The sequence below is a fragment of the Manis javanica genome, chromosome 8 (genome assembly GCF_040802235.1).
Source record: "Manis javanica isolate MJ-LG chromosome 8, MJ_LKY, whole genome shotgun sequence".
Taxonomy (NCBI): domain Eukaryota; kingdom Metazoa; phylum Chordata; class Mammalia; order Pholidota; family Manidae; genus Manis; species Manis javanica.
The window spans coordinates 72,806,763-72,828,692 of NC_133163.1; the positions used below are offsets into that span (position 1 = coordinate 72,806,763).

The 21,930-nt window shown below is 39.7% G+C and overlaps 1 long non-coding RNA gene across 1 annotated transcript; it reads right to left on the bottom strand.

Moving 5' to 3' along the window:
- Nucleotides 1–1,398: 1,398 nt before the first annotated feature.
- On the bottom strand, nucleotides 1,399–21,389 carry LOC118972244 (uncharacterized). Its single transcript, XR_005061108.2, has 3 exons — nucleotides 20,276–21,389; nucleotides 15,394–15,480; nucleotides 1,399–4,304 (listed from the first exon to the last, which is right to left on the bottom strand). It is a non-coding gene; the product is annotated as an uncharacterized lncRNA (long non-coding RNA).
- Nucleotides 21,390–21,930: the final 541 nt, after the last annotated feature.

The following is a 21,930-nucleotide window of genomic DNA, read 5'->3' on the forward strand; positions in this document are numbered from 1 at the left end:
TGATTTAACTTTTCTAAACATTTAATTAATACTTTTTGAAGGAATCTTACAGAAAATCTTTGAGTAAGGATTCTTTTTAATAGATGAATTAAAATTTTGAGACATAACTCCCAAGGCCATGCCCTTAGTCACTATTAACAGTCAAAAACAAAAACAAGAGCAGCAGCAGTTCATTAACATTGCTGATTGCTAATCAGGACTTAAATGCAGGTCCCCTGACGCCAAACCCCAGTTTTCTTTATACATAACATATCTCTCTAGTATCACTGAAAGAAACTAAGTTACTGGGTTACCCAGAAGGAGGAATAACTAAAGCCTGAGCCTATGCTATGCATCGTTAGTCACTAGCTTATGACAGAATATTCACTTAGTTGCTCAGTTCAGTGTTAACTGTCAAATCACTATGTTGTACACTTGAAACTAATATTGTACGCCAACTATACCTCAATAAAAAAACAAACAAAACAAATCAACTGATAAATGTCTGGTATAACTCACTGGACATGAGTAAAGCATAACATACTGGTACAGAAAATGCTATAGAGCTACAGAGCATTGTAAACCCTTCCCCAACTCAGTCTTCCAAGGGATTTCATTTTTTATCAACCTAAACAATTTTCCATATATACAATGGAAATCAATGGGAAAATAAGACCCCTGTCCTTGACTTTATTATACTAACAGATGAGATTTCCCATGAGGGTTCTAATTAAATGTTTTTGATGCATTATAATTGTTCTTCTAAATATCTATTTTTTAAGAGATATTTCATTCTTTCATCTGTGGCTAAACCCAAGTCAATGAATTTCAACTTTCAAGGGAAAAAATGTATTTCCATGAAAAGGTTTCAGATTTTGTGACCTAAGATAACAGCGCTTAGCCTATAGTTGATGCTCAATAAACTTCTGTTAAATAAATAAATACAGTGCCCACCCAAGAAATTTTTGGTTTCATCGTGAGAAGTTGAATTTACAAAGAGAAGTTAACTATTATTTCACTCTTGACCACATGGAAGAAAAGAACTTAACATGACAGAGAAAAATAAGTATAAATAAGAGATAAGTTGCTGCTTTTAAGAAGATGAAAAATTAATTAAAACATATAAATAGTATAAAATGAGAGAATATGGTAGAGGGCCACAAAAACTTACAAACATAGCTTAATGTGGGTTAGAAATGAGAAAATATTTTATTCAAGTAGCAAAAGTATTTCATGGAAGCTGTTTTACCAGAGAGCTGTCCCAAGGGACTAGTGGAATTTGAACAGGTGGAGAAAAAACAAAATGACAAAGGATACATATGAGTTTTTAAAATGCCAAATTGAAAAAAAAAATCAATATATCCAAACAAATACCAGATTAAAAATAAAATGGAGATGAAACCATTTATGTGGCAAATATGGTAAAATAAAATGAAATATTATACATAAATAAGCAAAATATATCCAAAAACCTATATGAAAAAAATATTTAAAGATTCCTAAAGGATACAATAGTAGACTTGAACAGACATTCATTCCATTCTTATATTCGTACCTACATTAATATAAATATAAATAATAAATAAATGCACAAATATAATGTGATCACAAAACAAAAAGACAACCACAGTCCATTTTACTGGCCTGTGGTAGGAGTCGGGTACAGTTTGGCAGGTGGAACCTCTTGGTCACTGGGCTTCAGAGGAAAGTGTCTGTGGATATGACTGAATGGAATTGGCACAAAGAGCCCCAGCCTAGGGAACCCAGTGACGGGCACGCTAGTAGAAAGAGTTGAGTTGTCACTGGGCCATGTTCACCCAGTCCAGGCCTGCCGTGCTTCACCACAAACTTCACTGTAGCAGCCTGTGCCCCCCAGAGAGACAGAGAGACAGAATCCAGCAGCATGAGTGTGTCAGCAAGCAGCAGCGGCCTCCGGGGCTTTCCGCACTTGAAAGGGGAACTCTGACTTACACTCAAAATGCCTGCTGAGTTCTCAGTCTGGGAAAAGGGGTGAGAGAGGGCTAATGCCCACCCTGTAATCCTCGAGGAAGTCTTGAATCAAGTTTCAATCTGTTTAAATTGTGTATCTGAACCCATTTTAACATAAAACTGGAGAACAAGGGGATGATGAGAGGCAGCCACTGCCTTACCCTGGATTCCCTGGAGAAAAAACTTCTCCAAGTGGGGTTGCTTCAGTGTAGAGTGAGCGCAGCAGCACTGCGCAGAGGGGCAAACAGAGCTGAGATGACAGTCCCACAGAGACTATGGAGCTGCAGTGGGCCTGCAGAGTTGTTCGAATTGAGCCAAGGGGGCCTTGGTACCTCTAACTGACCAGTTATCGGGTGGGGTATGTTGGTTCACAAGCCCCTCAAGGTGCTTCTCAAGTGTATTCTGAAACTGGCCCTGGTGTGTGGGGGGCACATAGACCTCGGAAGGAAGCAGGCCACTCCAGATTAGCAGGTGGCAGATTTAAAAAGCAAAGAAACTTGCATACGAGGCTGGTCTTCCAAGGCTGCAAAATGAATAGATCTCCATACCTGCCCACTAGAATCCCAAAAGTTTTTATAGAAACCTTAACTAGGTTCAGTCATGGGACCATCCAGATGGTCTCAACACCACATCACTATCTCAAGCTTGTGTCCTCGGGGCAGCCTCTACAAGCAAGGAAAAGAACCCACATTCCAAGGATGAGGAGGGGGAGAGGAGCTTCCAACTGTGCAGGTCCTGACAAGGGTCATCTGGAGGTCATGTCCTCTCCATGACTCCTCCTGCAGTTCACCATCCTCAGGCAAATCAGCTCCCTCTCACAGGCAGAGGGGCGAGGATCCCAGAGGGACTCAAGTGGGAGCCACCAGCAGCCAGCACACCAGGAACCTGAAAGAATGAATGGCTCATCCCTGAGGGAGGATCTGGGTAGTGCACCACCGCTTCCTTTGCAGCCACACCTGCAAATGGTTTTGAAGCCGCTCGTGCTACTTCTAGGTGTCTGCCCAATTTCATCATCAAAATTATGAAATTAATGCATCTGCACATCTCTGTATCTTCCACAAATTTTAACACAGTGATCTACACATATTAGTTACTCAATAATTATGTACTGATGTGCACAGAGTTTCTCAGACTGGGAACCAATGCAGTAATCAGATCATTAACAGTGATAGGGGAGCCAGGAGGGGAAGCCAGTTTGAGAAGAAAAGGAGATGAGGGTGGTCCATTTTAGACAAATCTAATTTAAAGTGACAGTGGTGCAACTTGGTAAATATGTTCAAAAGGGATCTAAAAGGTAGGATAAGAGTTTTGAGGATGCTTCAATGCTACACAACAGAATTTATGACATCTTTTTCTCAGTCCTTAAGTGTAAGAAAAAATATCTGTGGGTGGAAAGTGAAATAGGAGGTAAATATTTCCCCCTTAATATATTTATAAAAGATAACAGTATAGGTAAAATAAGCATCAGGGTAAAACGAAATAAAGGTTGTGACCAGAGGGGCTAGGGAATAATTCTACTGCATCTATCTTGGGATTCAGGCTTCATAAGCAGGCAATAGGTGACATGTACAAGAATAACCCTAATTTCCATGCTCCAAGTCCTCACCTATGTAAAGAGCAAAAAGTATCAGCTTTCTTATGTAGGACATCCTCTCCCTAAATATTACAAAATTTTCCAAACGGTGCCCACATGAATTGTTTAAATGGCCCCTAAGCCTTACAAGGATAGGCCCTTGATGAAAGTATTCTCTCAGTCTCCAAGGGTGGAGAGGGTACTACAGAAAGTGCTCACTGAGCAAAGAGTTCATCAAACACCATCACCACCACTACTTACAGCTCAGCGGTCCTCCTGCTCCAGTCTGCTCCAGTGACACCAGCCTTGGGCCTCTGCCCGCCTACAAGGTGCTCTTTCAGGACCACAGGCCCCCAGATGTCCATGCTGTATCATCCTCTCTAGTTAGCAGAGAAATTCATTCACTTTTTTGTTCACTTCTTCAGAGATTACCTCAGAGTAGAGCTGTTGTTATTCCTTCCCAGAGTTCATGAGCACTAACATATTGGGTTTAGCTTCCTCGAACACCCAGCAAACATTGGTGGGGGTCAGGGGGAACTGTACCTGCACAGGTGGCCTCTCAGAGTTCCAGCCAGGTTGTCTTTTCTATACATGTTAACGAGCCATTGTTCCATTTTCCCATGGCTTCTTCCTCTTCCCATGGCTTCCTTTGGTCTTTATGGGCAACCGAAGTGCAGTGCTAAAGTGTGAATCTCACAGTAATGTCTCCCACTTGATATGTTGAAATGGACTCTAGTAGTTTCCATGCAGTTGGCAAGTTCAGCTTCAAAACAAAAAGTGCAATCCATTTTCAATACAAAGAGATAATGTTGTCTGAAAGCCTGGGGATAACAGTTAAGCCCATTGAAAATCAATACAAAGCCCTTTAAAGGCCACCATTCTCTTTCATGACATTTTTCTTACTGCTGGATGTCCCATACCACTGGGTAGCCAGACAATAGGATTGATTTTTATATAACCCCCGTAGAGGAACATGCAACCATTATAGGGAAGGTGGAAGGGCTAAGGAGAAAAGAGAAAATGGATTTCTATGCTTCTCCCTAGCACAGCTCCACAATTCTTTTGCAGGAAATAACTTGCACACATACAGCATTTGGGAGCAGTGTTTTTTAGTCCCTGTACCGGAGTGCTGGATATCCAATCCAGATATCCCATGACCTTACTGGCTTCCCAGCTCTGCCACTAATTTGCACTGAATGGTGCCCTCTCTTAACCTCTGTGGGTATAAACTGAAGAGAAAGATGTCTGCCCATCGTAGATCAGCAGCATGCTCCAGGCATATCACCCACTAAGTCAGTATAATAAAGTAGGTAAGCACTTCAAAAATATATAGATTTGAAAATGAGGGTTATCACCTTAACTGAGTTTAAGAAATCATTAAAAATGTCCAAAACAATGATTTTTAATCCTATCCAGGGACAGGCACAATAAAGCATTCCTCCCAGTCAAGCAGAAAGCAGGGGAAGAACAGCTGTTCACCTTCCATCTGGGAGCCTGACCCTGGGTCAAGTCTACTGAATGTGACTCCAGGTACTGCCCTTCTATAGCTGGCCATGAATTTCCACAACAGACTGCCTACTTCCACTCAGCTTCCACGTTTGACAGGGAGACCCCTCTAACCATCAATGCCATCTCTCAGATAGTATCTTTATCATGCTGGCTCTGCCATCTAATAGCTGACATCATTTGGCCATAAGACCTCTTTCTGATGAATAAGTCGTCAAAGTCAATGGTATTCTGATGTCCATATCCATAGGTTGTGATGAAAACATTCATTTGAACAAAGAGAAGTATACAAAACATTTTTAGGAAGGTAGGAAAGCAGGAGTTTTTAAAAGCTAGCATAGCAATTCAAACTAATCTAAGTTATCCTAAGAAAGAAAGAAAAATCATCAGTAAACATAACAAAGAACTATTCCTCCAAAGAGTAGCTGTGGAAAATATCTAAAAATAAAAGACACTGATAAATAGTATCTGGGTGATTACCCACTATCCATGCTGTGCCTGGATATTCAAATTTACATCCCAGTCAGATGAAACCTTCCTGAACTAGTATGTGAGTTCTGCATCTTCTTTTCAAGAGACAATCATCAACTTAGAAAGAAATCACCACTTTTTCCTCTGTCTTCCCTCCTTGCTGCCTTTCCTCACCCAGAAAGAGCAGAGCCAACTGGGGAAATCAGGAGGGCTTCTGCAGGAGGTGGCATCTGGGATGGGCTTCAAGATGTTGGTAGGATAGAAATGTAATCTGAAGCAGAAGCAGCACTAGGGAGATGCTTGGATGTTGGGCTGTAGATGTTATATTTAATGAAGGCAAAAAAAGGGATTAAAAATTTTTGATGATAAGAGGCATAATGAAATTTCTACCATAAAGCAATTAATTTGGAATTGACATAAACAATGGACTGGAAGAAACTTAAGTTCAAGAGTCCAGTTAGGAGGAGACTGAAACATTCCAGAGAAGAGAGTGAGGAGCTGATATTCTAACAGTGAGACCAGGCGGTGAGCAGACAGAATCTCCAGCCCTTGGCAGCCAAAGAGATGTGTGGGAAAGAGAAAGGGGGAAACCAGTGACCGTGATGTCAGTGATAACGGCTGAGCCTGCAGTGCCATTAACAGGAACAGCAAGGTCAGGCGGAACGTCATTTAAGGGAGCTGGAGAGAAATGGGGACAGAATTTCCATTTTGAAAGTGTTGACTTTAAATGTGTTTCCTGGCATATAGATAAATAAATCAGGCAGATGTTGAAATGTGAGCCTGGAGTTTGGGAGAAAGGTATTCAATCAGGGGTAATGAGGTTCATCTATACACAGAGTAGTTGCAGCCTAGTGAATGGATAACATACCTATGGAGAGAACGTAGACGAAAAAGGGAAAGAGAAAATGGTAGGGAAGGGAAGAGAACACTAAGAGTACAAACTTAGAGAATGACAGCACTTAGAACTATTTAGATAAATCTTCCCACATTTATCACACTGTCAAGAGGTTGCTTAAAGGCAGACTGTCCTGCTCACAGTTGGAATCCCAGCGCCTCCCACAGTGCCGATAGACATTTAATAAATATCATTGAATAAATAGATGAAGTTAAAGGGGAAAAAAATTAAAAAGAAAGGGAGAGATCCAAAAGAAATCAAGTAAGGCAATGTCTCTACAAGCAAGGAAAAAAGAACGTAAAGGATAAAGTTATCTGCTGTATCATTCCCTGCATCAAAATCAGAAAGAACCGGGACTGAGAGAAGGCTCCTTGACATGGCAATGTGGAGCTGATTCAGACTCTCAAAGAAGTTCAGTAGACTTCAGTCAGGTGATCTGGATAGAGAGCACATTGCACTGGGTTAACTGGGAAGCAACAGTTTAAGGAAAGAAGGACAGGCTAAGTGCTATACCCTAGTCTTGAAAGAACTTCAGCCTTAGAAACGAGGGATGATAGGGTTTAGCAGAGTCACAGAGTCAAGGGAAATTACTGCTTCAGGCAGAATTTCCTAAAAGGTGTTTACAGATCTTAATAAACATTACAGAAGAAAACAAAAGAGAAAATGTGGATTTTATAGTAAAACAATTTGGGGAGTTAGAAAACATCTTTTCTTTATTGCTGAATTTCTGAATTTTTTTAACAAATTATGATTCTAAATATTCAAAAGGGAGATAATAGTAAATAGGATGACTCAAAGTTATTTGACAAAATGATCTTTCCACTGACTACCTCCCAAAGCTAGTGTTAGGTAGATAGACTTTGGGAAATACGGCTTGAGGAGAGAGAAGATAATTTTATAAGCTGAGGAATAACAGGCAGTTAAAAAAAGAGAGATTAAGGAAGTATTAGATAAAGGGATACCTGATGGGAGAAGGTGCCAGAAATTGCAAAAAACATGACAAGAGTGAACAGATGGGTGACAGAAGGATGTTCTCTCTTCAGCTGTCTGAGTGAACAGGAGTGGGAGAGAGTAAAAGATGCCAGCAAAGTTCACATGGATCAAAGGAAATGGAGGCAGGTGGTAACTTCATTCTTTTCAGTAAACAGGTTAAGTGCATGGAAAAGACAAAGTGCAGGGTTGAATGAGGGAAAGAGAGACATAAAGCCCCTGGGGTCTGGAAGAGGGTGTCAGGAACAGGGAAAGGCAAAGAAACGGAGGTGGGTAAAATCAGTTTCAAAAATGTGCTTTCTTAGCTGTCAAAATTATATATAAACTTTGGCCTAAAATTTTCACTTTAATGGAATTTACCCCACAGATAACACTCAAATAAGTCTGTATTTATATATACAAGGATATGTGTTACCTGTATAGACAGTAGTAGAAAAATTTTTAAACACCTGTATGTAAATTGTTTGAGGGTAGTTAATAAATCAGGCCATCCTTACAGCAAAACAGTAAGTAAGCAGACAATTAGAATGTGCTGACTTGGACAGATGTCCAAGATATTTTATTAAGCGACTACATCAATTTATAAAATAATATGTATAGTATGAACTCATGGGAAAACAGTATATCTGTGTGTGTGTGTACAAAAAAAAATCTGGTGGTTGCACATCAAAGTAGGCACTTGTAGGCTATAGGTTTAAGGGTACTCCAGCTGGAAAGAAAGGAGAGCTTTTACTTTTAACTGACTGTCCCTCCCTTTGGGTGATTTCCCATGAGCACATATTATATGTATAATTATTACAGCTTGTTCCTTCTCCCCTGCAGCATGACATTGCCCCCAGATCCCAAGAATCAGGGAGAACTCTCCTGCTGTGATCAGGCCCTCATAAATCTGAGAGCCTCATGAATTTGATGAGGGTCCACTTAAATTTGATGACAATTCACTCTGTGGCTTTGGAAAAGTCACCAGCCCTTTCTGGGTCTCTGATCTTCAGTAGATGATCACAGAAATCTCATCCAGCTCTAAGTTTGTTTCTAATTCTACAGCAAACAAGACTATAAAAGGCTCTGCTGGGTTACAAACCAAACACTAATTTCAGAGGCAAAGCAAGTTTTGGTTTCCAATAGGTAACAAAATGGATTCCTAAAACATCAGTGTGTTTATAAATGAAGCCTCCTCATGCTTGACTAAACACCTGTAAAAATACAGATCTGGAAATCATTTTCACAAAAACACAATTTTCCTTAAATTTATCTTTTATTATTGATCTTCACTGAGCTCGTGATTTCTCTCTCATTTTTATTTTACTTACTTTAAAAAAGGAATTCATTGTCCTGTATTCACTTTCCAGAAAATCCAATCAAAATCTGCTGCTACAACTAGAGTGCAGATGTGTCTTATAACCACAAGGGGTCAGACTACTACATTAATACAAACTAATCCCAACTTGAAAAATGGTATTAATTGGTTGAGGGCTATGCCAGTTTATTTTCCTGCATAAGAATGGAAGACAGGCCATTTAAATTAAACATCACATAAATAAGATAATGAGCAAGAATATATTTGAGAAGAGAGACTCAGACAGTTGAAACTATCATATATAATAAATATAATATAATAAAGAAGGTTCATCCTTAATAAAAATTCCAATTATTCACTTGCTCAGTCTGGTTGGCAAGATATTACTCCAATCTAAGTGAATTCAGAATGGGGGATTAATTACTGAACTGGGCAAATGCTAAGAAAGCAGAAACAACTAAAATTATGAAACTCGCAAGAAAAAAGAAGAAATTCTCATTTTTAAAGGATGGACCACGTGATTAGCTGAGGACTGAGATGGATGGCAGAAACATTTTTCTAATGGATTTCAGCCATGATAATAATAAATCTCAATCACTGTACTGCAGTGAAAGCATTTGGGGACATGAACAGAGGTCAGCCCTGGACTGAGCCTCTGATCTAGTCTCAGTTCTGCCACAAATTGGCCCTGTGGTCTTGAACAAACAACTTATCTTCTCTTGGTCTCACTTAGCACATCTTCAGAATGAAGAAGATTGTATAATTTACAAAATTTCTTTAATGATGTTGTTAAATAGAAGATAAGAATAAGACAGTAAGGGGAAAATGTACCAAAGTTTAAAAAAGGAAGGTCTTAGCTGCCAAGATACATCATCATAAACTTTCATTATTAAAAAATAGAACATACTGAGAACATAGATCATATCCATTGTCAGAGTTAAAATCATAAATGAAAAGTCAAATTTCAATTTATTTGCATTTTTAATGACCGAGAATTCTAAGGTAAGCACTCTAAGCATGTATGTGAAAATATATGCAGACCATTCTCTGGAATGATAAACAAGAAATTAAAAAGTGGTAACCTGTTAGGGGTAAGGTAGAATTGGATGGAGGGAGGGTGGGCATATTAGGTGGGAAGCCAGAGATAAGGAGGAGGAGAGGCCAGGGTGACCCCAGATAGACAAGTTGAGACTACAGATAGCTTCCACCAATGAGAAAATCCCCAGCAGGAGGAGTGAAACTACAGAGACATTCCACAAGCTAGAGTCCAACTGGGCATGCTCCTGGGGTGCCCTGAAGTGACCTTTCCTCATTATAACGTCATTAAAATAAATCTGCCTTGCAGTTTAGCCCCCCTTGGTGGGCAATCAGAGAGAATTCTGGGAAAATGCATGTGCCATAAAAATTAGCTTACATGTCGCCAGCCCGTCAGTCGAACGTTTGCATGACAATAGCCCTTGCAAACTCCACAGAAAGGAACTTTCCTCAAATATGCAGGGCCTGTCTGACACTAGGTCAGGGCCCACTCTACTACAGAATGTGATAAAACTTGCTTTGTTTTCTTGGCTTTGGTTTCATGTCTCACTCTACCTGACTTCCCTGCATCATTGAACCAAACTCCTTCCTAACAGGCATAAGAATATAAGATCTATGTCTTTATGTGCTGTTTTAATATTTTTACCCATGTGAATATATTACTTATTAACATTTTTTAAATTAACTTAAGACCTTCATAGATGGGACAAAAATGTGTATCAGTACAAAAACAAACACAACTAAAAGTGAAAAGCCCCCATGATTGGAATGGAGACTAGGAATGACATAGAGACATCTGTTACTAACATAAGTTGTTAATAAAAGAGTGATATTATGATTTTAAAAGACTACATCAAATTGACCATGTCAAAAATGGCCGTACCCAAAGGTTCTGACAATTTTACAACCTGGGCCCCAAACCCTCACTGAACTGTTTGCTCCTGATCCTCTGTCTGCACAGAGGCACTAAATCAGGACAAGAACCACTCCATTCCGTTTCTTTACACACACACATACACAAAACATGTTTCCTAGCAAAGTTTTAATGAATATTAACCTATGCAAATAAATAATGGAGAGGATCCATATGCAAATGAGTTCTGCAAATACCTAAACCCTGAATTCTAGACTTCCTAACATATCAGTTTAATGGAATTTCTATAAAAAAATCCCACAAGATAATTTACTAGTATAGACACGATTATTCTAAAATGTGTATGGAAAGGCAAAGGAACTAGAATAGCTAAAACAATTTGAATATGAAGGATAAAGTCAGAGAAATCAGCCTAGTTTGTTTCAACTTACTATATAGATACTGTCATCAAGACTGTATCTTATTAATGGGGATATAGACATATAGGTCAATGGAATAGAATGGAGAAACCAGAAATAGACCCACATAAATATGTCCAATTTATTTCTGACAAAGGTACAAAAGCCACTCTGCAGAGGAAAGATAACTCTTTCAAAAAACAGTGCTGGAACAATTGGACACCCATAGGCCAAAAAGATGAGCCTTGACCTAAACTTCACACATTAGACAAAAATGAGGTCAAAACATATTAAAGACTTAACTGAAATGTAAGACTAAAAACTTTCAGAAAGAGAAAAAACCATTGGAGAAACTCTTCAGGATCAAGGACTAGGCAGAGTTGTTAAAGTTGACACCAAAAGCACAATCCTTAAGAGAAAAACACTGATATATTGGACTTCATCAAAATTAAAATGTGTGCTCTGGGAAGGGCCCTATGAAGAAGATAAGAAACAAACAAGCTACAGATTGGGAGAAAATATTCACAAGCCACGTAACTGACAAAGGACTAGTGTCTAGAATAAATAACTCTCAAAATAAAAAATCCTGTTAGAAAATGGGCAAAAGACATGAACAGACATATTACGGAAGAGGATATACAGATGGCAAATAAGCACATGAAAAGATGTTCAACATCAGTAGCCATCAGAAAAATGCACATTAAAACCTCAATAAGATATTGTTACCTACCTATCAGAAGAGCTCAGATAAAAAACTGTGACACCATCAAATGCTGATGAGGATGTAGAGAAATGGGAACACTCACTCACACACTGTCAGTGAAAATGTAAAATGCTACAGCCCCTCTGGTGAACAGCTTGGCAGTTTCTTAAAAAATGAAACATGCAGCTACCATATGGCCCAGAAATCGTACTCTTGGACTTTTAGCCCAGAGAAAAGAAAACTTAGAATCACACAAAAGCTTCTACAAAAATGTTTTTAGCTACTTTATTTATAATAGCCTAAAACTAAGCACAGCTCAAATGTCCTTCAATGGGTGGATAGTCATACAAGCTCTGATACATGCTTATCATGCAATACCACTCAGTAATAAAAAGGATTATTACAGTAATAAGTGCAACAATTTGAATGCTTCTCCAGAGAATTGTGCTGAGTCTAAAAAGTCAATCTCAAAAGGTTACATACCAGATGATTCCACTTATAGAACATTCTTGAACTGACAAAATTATAAAAAGGGAGACCAGATCAGTGATTGCCAGAACTAAAAGTAGGATGGGGGAAGTGTGGAGAAGGGATCCTTGTGATGATGAAAATATTCTGTATCTAGACTGCAACAATATCCTGGGTGTCACATTGTGCCACAATTCCGCAGCTGTTGTAGAATAGTTACCATTGGAAAAATAACTGAAGGATACATAGGATTTCTGTTATTTCTTGCAACTGCATGTGAATCTACAATTATCTCAAAATAAGTATAGTTTAATAAATATTTTCATGTATGCACTCACAAACTATGGCCTCAAGTTCAGTTATAGAAATAAGGACTACAGCAGCTACATATACATTTTCCTTACTGGTTCTATACATATATATATATATATATTTATACATATATATGTATACACACACACACGTGTGTGTGTGTATCTGTATGCTAATTATTAAGCTATTGTCTGTAGGTTCCAAATCTATACTTTTCTCAGCTTAATGTTTCTTGGACCAAGACTCTACAAACCACATTTGCTTTTTTTAGCTTCTTCCCTCTTAAGTCACCGAAAGGGGGCAACATAGGGAGACGAAAGGCTGGAGAAAATGAAGAGACTTCCTCCTTCTTATTTGCTTCCTGCGAGCTTCCTCCCTATTGCACGGCTCTCTGAGCACCACAGGATAACTTGTCTTCTTCACCTAAGAATAGTTGAGTCCTTCCAACAGCAGCCATTGAATCCAATTTGCATTTTTTCCAACACTTCCTATCACGTAGGAACAGGAGTCAGCAAACTTTTGCTGTTAAGGACCAGAGAGTAAATACTGGAGATTTTTCAGGCCATTTGGTCTCTGCAGCAACTCTTCAATTCTGCCATTGTCACATGATGGCAGCCACAGACAAATATAAATAAATGTGGCAAGCATATTTATTTATGAACTCTAAAATTTGAATTTCATATCATTTTCACGTGCCACAAAATATATTTTGTAGCAAGTTAAGATGTGCACCCAAAAAGATAGGTTGAAGTCCTAACACCCCCTAACACCCATACCTGTGGATGTGATCTCATTTGGAAATACGGTCTTTGCAAGTATAATGAAGTTAAGATGAGGTCATTAGACTGGGCATCAATCCCATATGGCTGCCATCCTTATAAGAAGGGGAAAACATTATGTAAAGACAGAGACAGAGAGGAGAGCACTCTGTAAAGACTGTTAGGTCACCACACAGCGAGGACCCCCAAGGATCGACGCCAATGGCAGAAGCTGGACAGAGGGGAGGAAGGACCCTGCCCAGAGCCCCAGAGGGAGCACAGAACCACTGACCACTGGGTTTTGGATTTCTAGCCTTCAGAACTGTGACCAAATAAATTTCTGTTCTTTTAAGCCACCCAGTCTGTGACATTTTATTATGGGGGCCCTAGAAAAATAATACAATTACTCTTTTCATTTTTTTTTAATCATTAAAAATGTAGAAATCTTTCTTAACTCACAGGCTATACAAAACAGGCAATGGGCTGGTTTGGCCTCTGGTCTGTAGTTTGTAGACCAGAGTCTCTCCCCAATCCCAAGATACAGCACCAGACAAGCAGTGCTGCCTAAGGTCTATAAGCTTTGGCCCCACATTCCTACAGTCTAGTAATTCCAACCTCTTTCCCTTTTCCTCATTCTTCAGGGAAGGTAGCTGCTTTCTGTAATTCTGTCATACCTTACTGTTCTCTCTCTTTCCACTTCCATTATCAAGTTGATAACTTTATATCTAGTTGACAATTGTTTGTATTGTTTTCTCTATTAAAATAACTGTGTGATTTCTGTCGCTTAACTGGACCCCCACTGGTATAATTTTCTTTTTAAAAAACACGTCAAGATTTTTTGGGAAGTACACTGATCTTCAAGGTTTTTTGGATCATCCTGGTAATTATTAGATTTAATTTTAGATAATTAAGACAACTCTGCAGAGTTGGAATTTCTGACATAAAAATTGAATAATTTGTCACAAACTTTAATTAATAATCATTCTTGCTTAATAGACTTGTTCCTCTGTTTCCAAGTGCTTTAGAAGAACTAAGGAATTAATACCATGTTATACTGAAGAAGGAATAAAGCTGCTAATGTCATAAAGTTTAATATGCACCAGCAATTCCATCTTAGATATTACCCAAGAGAAACAAAAGCACATGATCACAAAAAAACTTGTATAACGCAGAACATGGATTAATCTTAACCACATTACGTAGAGCAAAAGAGACAAGACGCAAAAAAGTATATAAGATTTTTGCTTATATGAAACCCAAGAACAGATAAGATTTATGATGACAGAAATCAGAAGAATATTTGCTTTGGAACAGAAGAATACTGACTACAAAGAGACAGGAGGGTTTTGGGGGTGACAGAAATATATCCTGATTGGGATCAAGATTACAGAGGCTTATACATTTGTCAAAGCTCAGTGATCTGCATTTAACATGTACATTGCATTTTATGTAAATTTTACTTAAAATTTTTAAGAACAAAAAAGAAATTAATCTCTAATTTTCAGACCTGAAATCCGTAGCATAACATTTGAAATCATAGATTCTAAACCTTTAGAAAGCAAGCACCCAACAGTCTTGTTTATGTTACATATATTTTCACATGGTGGGACATAGATTTTGACCTAGTAAATATTAGTGTTAGATGCACGAACCAGAGCACTTCCAGTCTGGCCTTCCCTCCTTCCTTTCCTCTTTCTTTCCCTACTTTCCTCCCTTCCCTCTCTCCCTCCCTCTTTTGTTTTTAAAAGAATTTGAAAAGCCTTCAGAGGCAAATATATCATAAAATTAATGAACCTCTACTTCGAATCCCTTCATGGAACGGGCTCCAACAAAGCTCAGGAAGAAACTCTTAACAACCGCTCACATAGCCTTATGTCTGTAAAATTCTGTAAAAAGTAAACATTTAACCATAATGCGTTAAAGCCACTGTCTTTCCATTTCGCCTTTTCCCTTGATCACATTTCCCTCTATACCAAGTTTGTAGGAGTGGTGGCAAACATTCTGGGGATTTACCTAAGTTGAATTGGGAATATATAAAATTAGGATTTCATGAGGTATATTTACGTCATTTGCACACTTTCTTGTATAGTTAGTTGTTAGCCATCCCATGCAGGAATGACTCCCTCGAATACTTCTACTGCTCACCTTGTCGGTTCACCCTCAACTCAAAGATTCAGGAACAGAGGTCATATTGCAATATGAGTGTGTCCTGAGGCAGTCAGCACCAGAAATCTGTGGGTAGTGGAAGAGAAGGGTTTGAAATATATTACCATAGAGGCTGGTCCATTAGAAGTTCTTCCAATCACCACATGTGTAAATTTGGCAATAGAAGATTCAATTGTCATCAACAACTACTCAAAACAGAAGGTTTTTTGTCAGAAATGTCTTTGATAATGCTGTGTATGCAATTATAAATGTATAATTTATCAATTTTTGTCTTTTCTGGTAAAAATCACTTCACCATTTATTAAAATATTTATTAATCATTTATTAGAATTCTTATTTTGGCAAAATGCAAACCTATAAAGTTATTGAAAAATATTGAATGTATTTGTGGTAAGGTTGTTGTTTTATACATTCCAACTATTAGTAGTAACTTAAAATTTTTAAATCAAAAAGGCAAAAGAAAGTCTTATTTCTTATTTTGTAATAATTATATAATTGTTGTCACATAAAGAGGTGATCAAAAATAAACAGCCAAGAAAATGTAGAAGAAAAATTCTATTTAGGTGCGACAGCCTATTAATTAATAAAATTGGACTCAGGTTTGTTAACATTTTAGAAATTGAAATTTGTTATTTCTTTTCTCATTCTAATGATTCATTTTTAAATTTTCATAACTTAAGTCCACCAAATTTTATAAGGCTTCAGGCCCCACCTTCATCCACCCACAAAAAAAAAGTCAACAATCTAAAAAGGCAAAAAGAATAAATAAAACTAAGCAAATAAGTAATTAAAGATGTAGAGGAATAAATAATAAGCTAGAGCTCAAAGGAAGGCCAAGTCAGGAAAGAGGTAGTTCACTCTCCTCTTCAAAGTAATACTATTTTTCCCTTTATACCCTTTTTTGAGTCACATATTTCTTCCTTTATGATCTCAAACTCTAGTAACAAGGAACCTTAAAATCTTAAACATAATAAGAAAGATGATGAGAAATTTATTTTTTCTCACCAAATTTTGGTTCCCAAAAGCATCACAACATAAAACAACACATTGAAGGAAACTATTCTTTGATAAAAGACTTAACTTAAACATTTTTCATCTACCTAAAAATTACTCCAATGGCAACAATGTGAATAATTTAATCTGCTCATAAAATAGTGCCAACCACAGAAGGTACCAAGCAGTACGTTCAGACTGACTCAGTTTAAAATTTCTAGACATCAAATGGTCAATTTCAAGTTGAGATGTGCCATAACTTAATGTGGCCAGTCACTTTCTTAAATCCAGCTCACAGATATCAGAAGGAATCAGCTGTGTCCAGCCATTTTGGTGTAACTTTTGTTTTTTGTCACATATAGCTAACAGTCCTTTTGCTTTTGATCTTAACACCACTAGCAAAACAAATAACATATTGCTGTGGTTGTAGGGGTTTTTTTTAAGAAAATTCAGAAAATAAATTAGAAATAACTTAAGTGCTCATTAAGAAAGGAATTGAAAGAACTCACACACCTCAACACCCAAAAAGCAAATAACCCTATTAAAAAATGGGCAGAGGGTATGAACAGACACTTCTCCAAAGAAGAAATTCAGATGGCCAACAGGAAAATCAGTTTTACGACATGTCACCATCCCATCAGTGGTGGGGAGGGGGGACAGTTTAACCACTGACCTTGGCATCCACAGCTCCTGCGAGCTCTTACTGCTCTTTTCATCTTCCAGCCCACCCCTTCAGACCACAGAGACCACAGAAGCCTTGAAAAAGTTAGCCTTTAAATATTAAAACTAGTTTGCATTCTATGTGTACCTACATACTCATAAAAGAAGGTAACTGTCCAGAAAGTGTGCTGGGAGCAGAAAGAATAAATATAATGCTATTTCCCCTACCATGAATCATTTAGAACGAACTGCTACACACTGGCTACTGATGAAATACTGCCCCAAATCTCTGTGGTTGACTTTCCCCTGTTGGACCCTCTGCTGTGGCAGTTCTATCTTCCTAAAAATAGTTTAGCAAACATGCCAACAATAATTAAGTTTGCTTTCCTCAATCTCTAGGGAACAGGAGTCTAATATTAAACTGAATGTATTAGTTCTAAACAGAGATGTTCCTGTTCATTTCTGTATGGATTCTTCACCAGTCTTTTAAACTAAAGACAAAAATGTTGTCATATCTCTGACCCTGATAAGGTATTGTGCCGTATGTGTTTACAGCGTTCTATTAATACAAGAGAATATGGTATGTCCTTTGCCCTAAGAAATATGAGAAATAGCAATACAGTTTCCAATGACCTGAAGACTTGGTTCTCTATAACTGTCTGCTACAAAGGTTAAAGGAAAGACCCTACAGCAAATCTGAAGTTCTGTCTGCTGAAATCCCCATGGAGCCTGTCGCTGCTGCACGTCTAGACACTGCCCCTCCTCTGAGCCATACGGCATGTTCATACACTCCTCATGCCGTAAGGAATCTTGTGCCTTATGTGACATGTCTTGCGTTTACAAGGTCCTGGAAGGCAGGCACTATAGCTTTGTCTTATTTGCGTTCCCCACAAACCTGGCACAGTGCATGGTATATCATGAAAGCTCCTAAAAGTTGAGGTGCACAGGAGGGAAATAGAGAGTTTAAAAAAAAAGTCTCCAAAAAGACAAGGTATTCTGGAACTTAGAACAGCTTACATGATTAGAACCTCTTCTTACACTCATATTCTGACCCAGAAAACCTAAATATGGTGCAATTGTTAATGTTTGTCGGGACTTGCCTGGCCAAACCGCAGCTCTAGGTTTGCCTGGATGATAGAAGAGGAGGCCTCTAGCTCTGAGGAGCGTACAGCACCTGGGAAGTGACTTGGACACCTCGTCCCCACATCCTGGCTTGGGGTCAGCCCAAATGGGTCTTTAAGGGTGCAGACACCCTGGAGGAGCTCCAGACCCTCCCTGGGAAGCTGACAGAGAAGACTGAACCAGATCTGCCTTGCTCGCTCTGGTCTAATCTTCCTGAGCTCATTTTAACCTGCCAGGTCATGGCAACCCAGATAATCAGCTTCTCCTCCCAGGGGCAGGCTCAGCCCAGGACACCTGTGTCCATGGTGGTACAAGGCTCACCCGAAAAAAAAATGGGAGCCCCATGAGCTCAGCACTGTGCTGACCACGCCTGGAGGGGCCCTCAAGGAGCCACAGTCTAAGAAGACATGACATAAAAAGTGAGATAAGAGGAATGTGAGAGTTAGAAACCACATTCTGAGGTATCATTAAGGAACTGGGGGTGTTAGGCAAGAAGAGAGAAGGCACAGTAGCATCTTCTAGAATCTGAAGGAAGAATGTACATGAATGATGTCAACCATTCCAAAGCTCCCCAGATGGTGGGTTAGAAGCAGTGAGTGAAGCTGCTACAAGGCAGAAGTCTTAGTCTGGGTTCCTTAGAAAACAGATTGTAAGGCCAAGCTCAAGTATTACTGCTCTATTTAGGGGAGCAATCTCAGAGGAAAAAAGGAAAGGAAAAGAGATGTGAGACAAAGAGGGAGGGCAGATACAAGCTAGTATGTTGCCAAGCTGCCCACAACTTCCCCCAAAACACAGCAGGTCACACAGTGATGCCAGGGTTCTTGTTTACAAAGCTGAAGAATGAGCTTCACAAACAGTCAAGGTAGGAGAGCAAGGTACAGGCTTTTATTTAGAGATGAAGTGAAAGAACAGGGCTCCTGGCTCACGCCAGGAGGGGACAAGAGAGTCCGTGGTGGTGCGTTGTTTAGGGGATTTATAGGCAGTTGAGAGACCAAGAGTTAGGGAGGTGGATCCACCAGATGGTCTCTAAGTGTTTATTTTTAAAGAGACACTAAGTTTCTTATCAGTTTTCTAGACTATATTTGTGGAGTTAACATAAGAAATTTACTGTTTTGATCTTTTCTCAGAATAGCAGTTTCTTGGTTTATGAGTATATCAGTTAAGGCTGCTTGTTTTGCTTTCAAGGTGAGCTGAGTTACTGACTTGATTAGGGCTGGAGGAGGAAAAGCAGCATCTGGGTAAAGTTAAAGATAAACTGGGCCTTTTAGCAGGCTAAAGTAAATTTTACAGTAGCCTCATTCAATTGACACAAACAAGACATGGGCTGTGCTGAGGTATTTTCTTATCTGGGGGATGTTCAAACATTCCAGGCCAGGTTATTCTTGGCTTTTTAGTTTTAACTAATCTTCACTGAAGAATGTTTATATTCCTAGTTTAATATTTTACTTTAGAGAATTAATGTGACTCTGTCTTTGTTTAATTGTTTAATATGGAGTTTTGGTAGGGGTCTTTTTCTGGAGGCTCTCACCTTACTCTGACTACAGTCACGGTCCCTGTCGCAACAGGACGTTTCTGGAGGAGATGGGAGGTGGCAGGTGGCAGCATTGCACCATGCAGCATGGTGCAGAAGGAGCTAGCAATCTACCTCCTGGATCCTTCCTATCTCCTCTCTCTCCTACACTGGGCAGGTGTAAGTCTCAGTTCCATCCTCTGCCCCTTTGAGGAGCACAGACAGAGCCAGGGCCCCCATGGGTCAGTGGGATTGGCCAGCACTGGCGCTGCCACGGCTCCCACCATGGTGAGCAAGACAGAGGCTGTCCCCAAGCCCAGCCCCGACCTGAGGGAGGTCACAGACAACTGGAGGGTGAGATGAGTCACCACAACGGCAGCAGTGGCCAAGCCAGCAGGAATGACAGGATGTGAGGCCAGCGGTCAAGGGCTGGGGACAGGCAAGGCTGAGGAGGAACGAGATGGCCTGCAGACGGCCTAGTAGAGCAGGTTTCAGTAAGATGCTCTTTTCTAACACCCCAAACCATCCGATATTGAACAAGCCCATTCTTTGCAAACTTTAGGCACATACAAATACCTGGGGATCTTTTCAAATGAAGAATTTTGACTCAGCAAGTGTGGGGTGATGTCGCAGTCCAGCCACAACAGTCGAACAGGCCCATCGAGGGATGTGAAGAGACCGGAGAAAAAGCACGAGAACTGGGGAGGGCTGACGCTCCTTCGTGTCTCCAGCAAACTTTATTGAAGGTCCAGGGTTTATATAATGCAGTGGGGTTACATGATTCCAGGACATAGCATTATCCAATAGATAATCAAGCACAGTATTGATGTCAGCGGTAGCCGGGCAAAGTTAAGAACAATAAGGCTCCTTCAGTTCTTCATGGAATGCGTAATCAGGTTGTTAATCAGCAAGTGGGGGAAGGCAGGCCAGAAGCAGGGGTGGTGTTTCCACACATTCTCAAGGTCTCCCTATTTTCAGAGTGAGGAGTCTTGGCTCATCCTCGAGGACAAGACATGTTTTTGTGGGCAGATAACTTCCAAGGACTGCACCGGCTGTTCTCACGCTTGTGCTTTCCCATGCTGCATTCAGACATGGGGGAAGGTGCTTTCCCATTCTGCCTACAAATATGTGAATAGACAAAGGCAGCCCCCGACATCGTGAGGCCTCAGATTCAGCATGCCCCCCTCCCTCGCAGCATTCCTCATCCCCTCCCACTGGGGATCCACTGTTGCTGACCCCCCAGACTACACTGTGAAATAAAGTGGGTGGTCGGCTCCTCCAAGGAGTGAGTTCCACATCCCTAGGTATAGTAGCAGAGCCTGCATTGACTAATTTTCTGTTACAAGGAGTCAGGGAGTTTGTAGAGGGTTCCACCTGAGGTGAAAGACTGAACTAAATGACCATTATAGAACCCTCCCGATCTAAGTGCTGATTTATTTCCAAAAACTGATAAATACTAAACCAATGACGAATGACAAGAGTAGTTAACAAAGAAGAAATGCCTAGCTTTGACCTTATTCATTGCTCACTTTTCAGTGACTGCTTATCAGACCCAGAGCACAATTAGCCCAGGCAGTGACTGAGCTTTGCTGAATGTCCACTGACCAGGAACAATGTAATCCCACCAGTAATTAACATGACTGATTCTTTTCTCACCATCTCCTTTTCACTGCCCTTCCTCATCCACAAGAAAGCCAAGGAGTAAATGCAGAGATGTGAAAAGGTATAGACAGATCTAGGATCATTAGAGACTTTCTCCTTCAGAGATTTATGGAAGCTGAGCTAAATTTCAAGTATGAAATGCAAACATTTCACTTCATACCCTGATGAATAAAAGCTGAAAATCTCCTTAATCCAGAAATTTAGAATGTGAGTTTCTGGATAGCTGAGTTTTCTAAGAACAAAAGTTGACCCTTTCGAAATTACGTATTTTTTCTTTTTTTATTCTATTTATTTGTAACCATTTAGAAATGCCCTACACATTTGAATCGATTCCAGATAGTTGTTTCTCTTTACCTTTCAATTAACTTCTCAAATTCTTATGTCTGTACTATCAGGAGGCAGGGCATTAGCCCTTTAAGCCTCCTCTACATACACACTGTCCCCCAGTGCTTCGGGGCATCCACGCAGGAAGTGCTGCCGGAGTCAGATTGGATTATAACTGCCATTGCTCCTCTCTGCCACATGGTGGCACTGTTGAAGACAGGTCCTACCCATTGAGCACTTGGGCA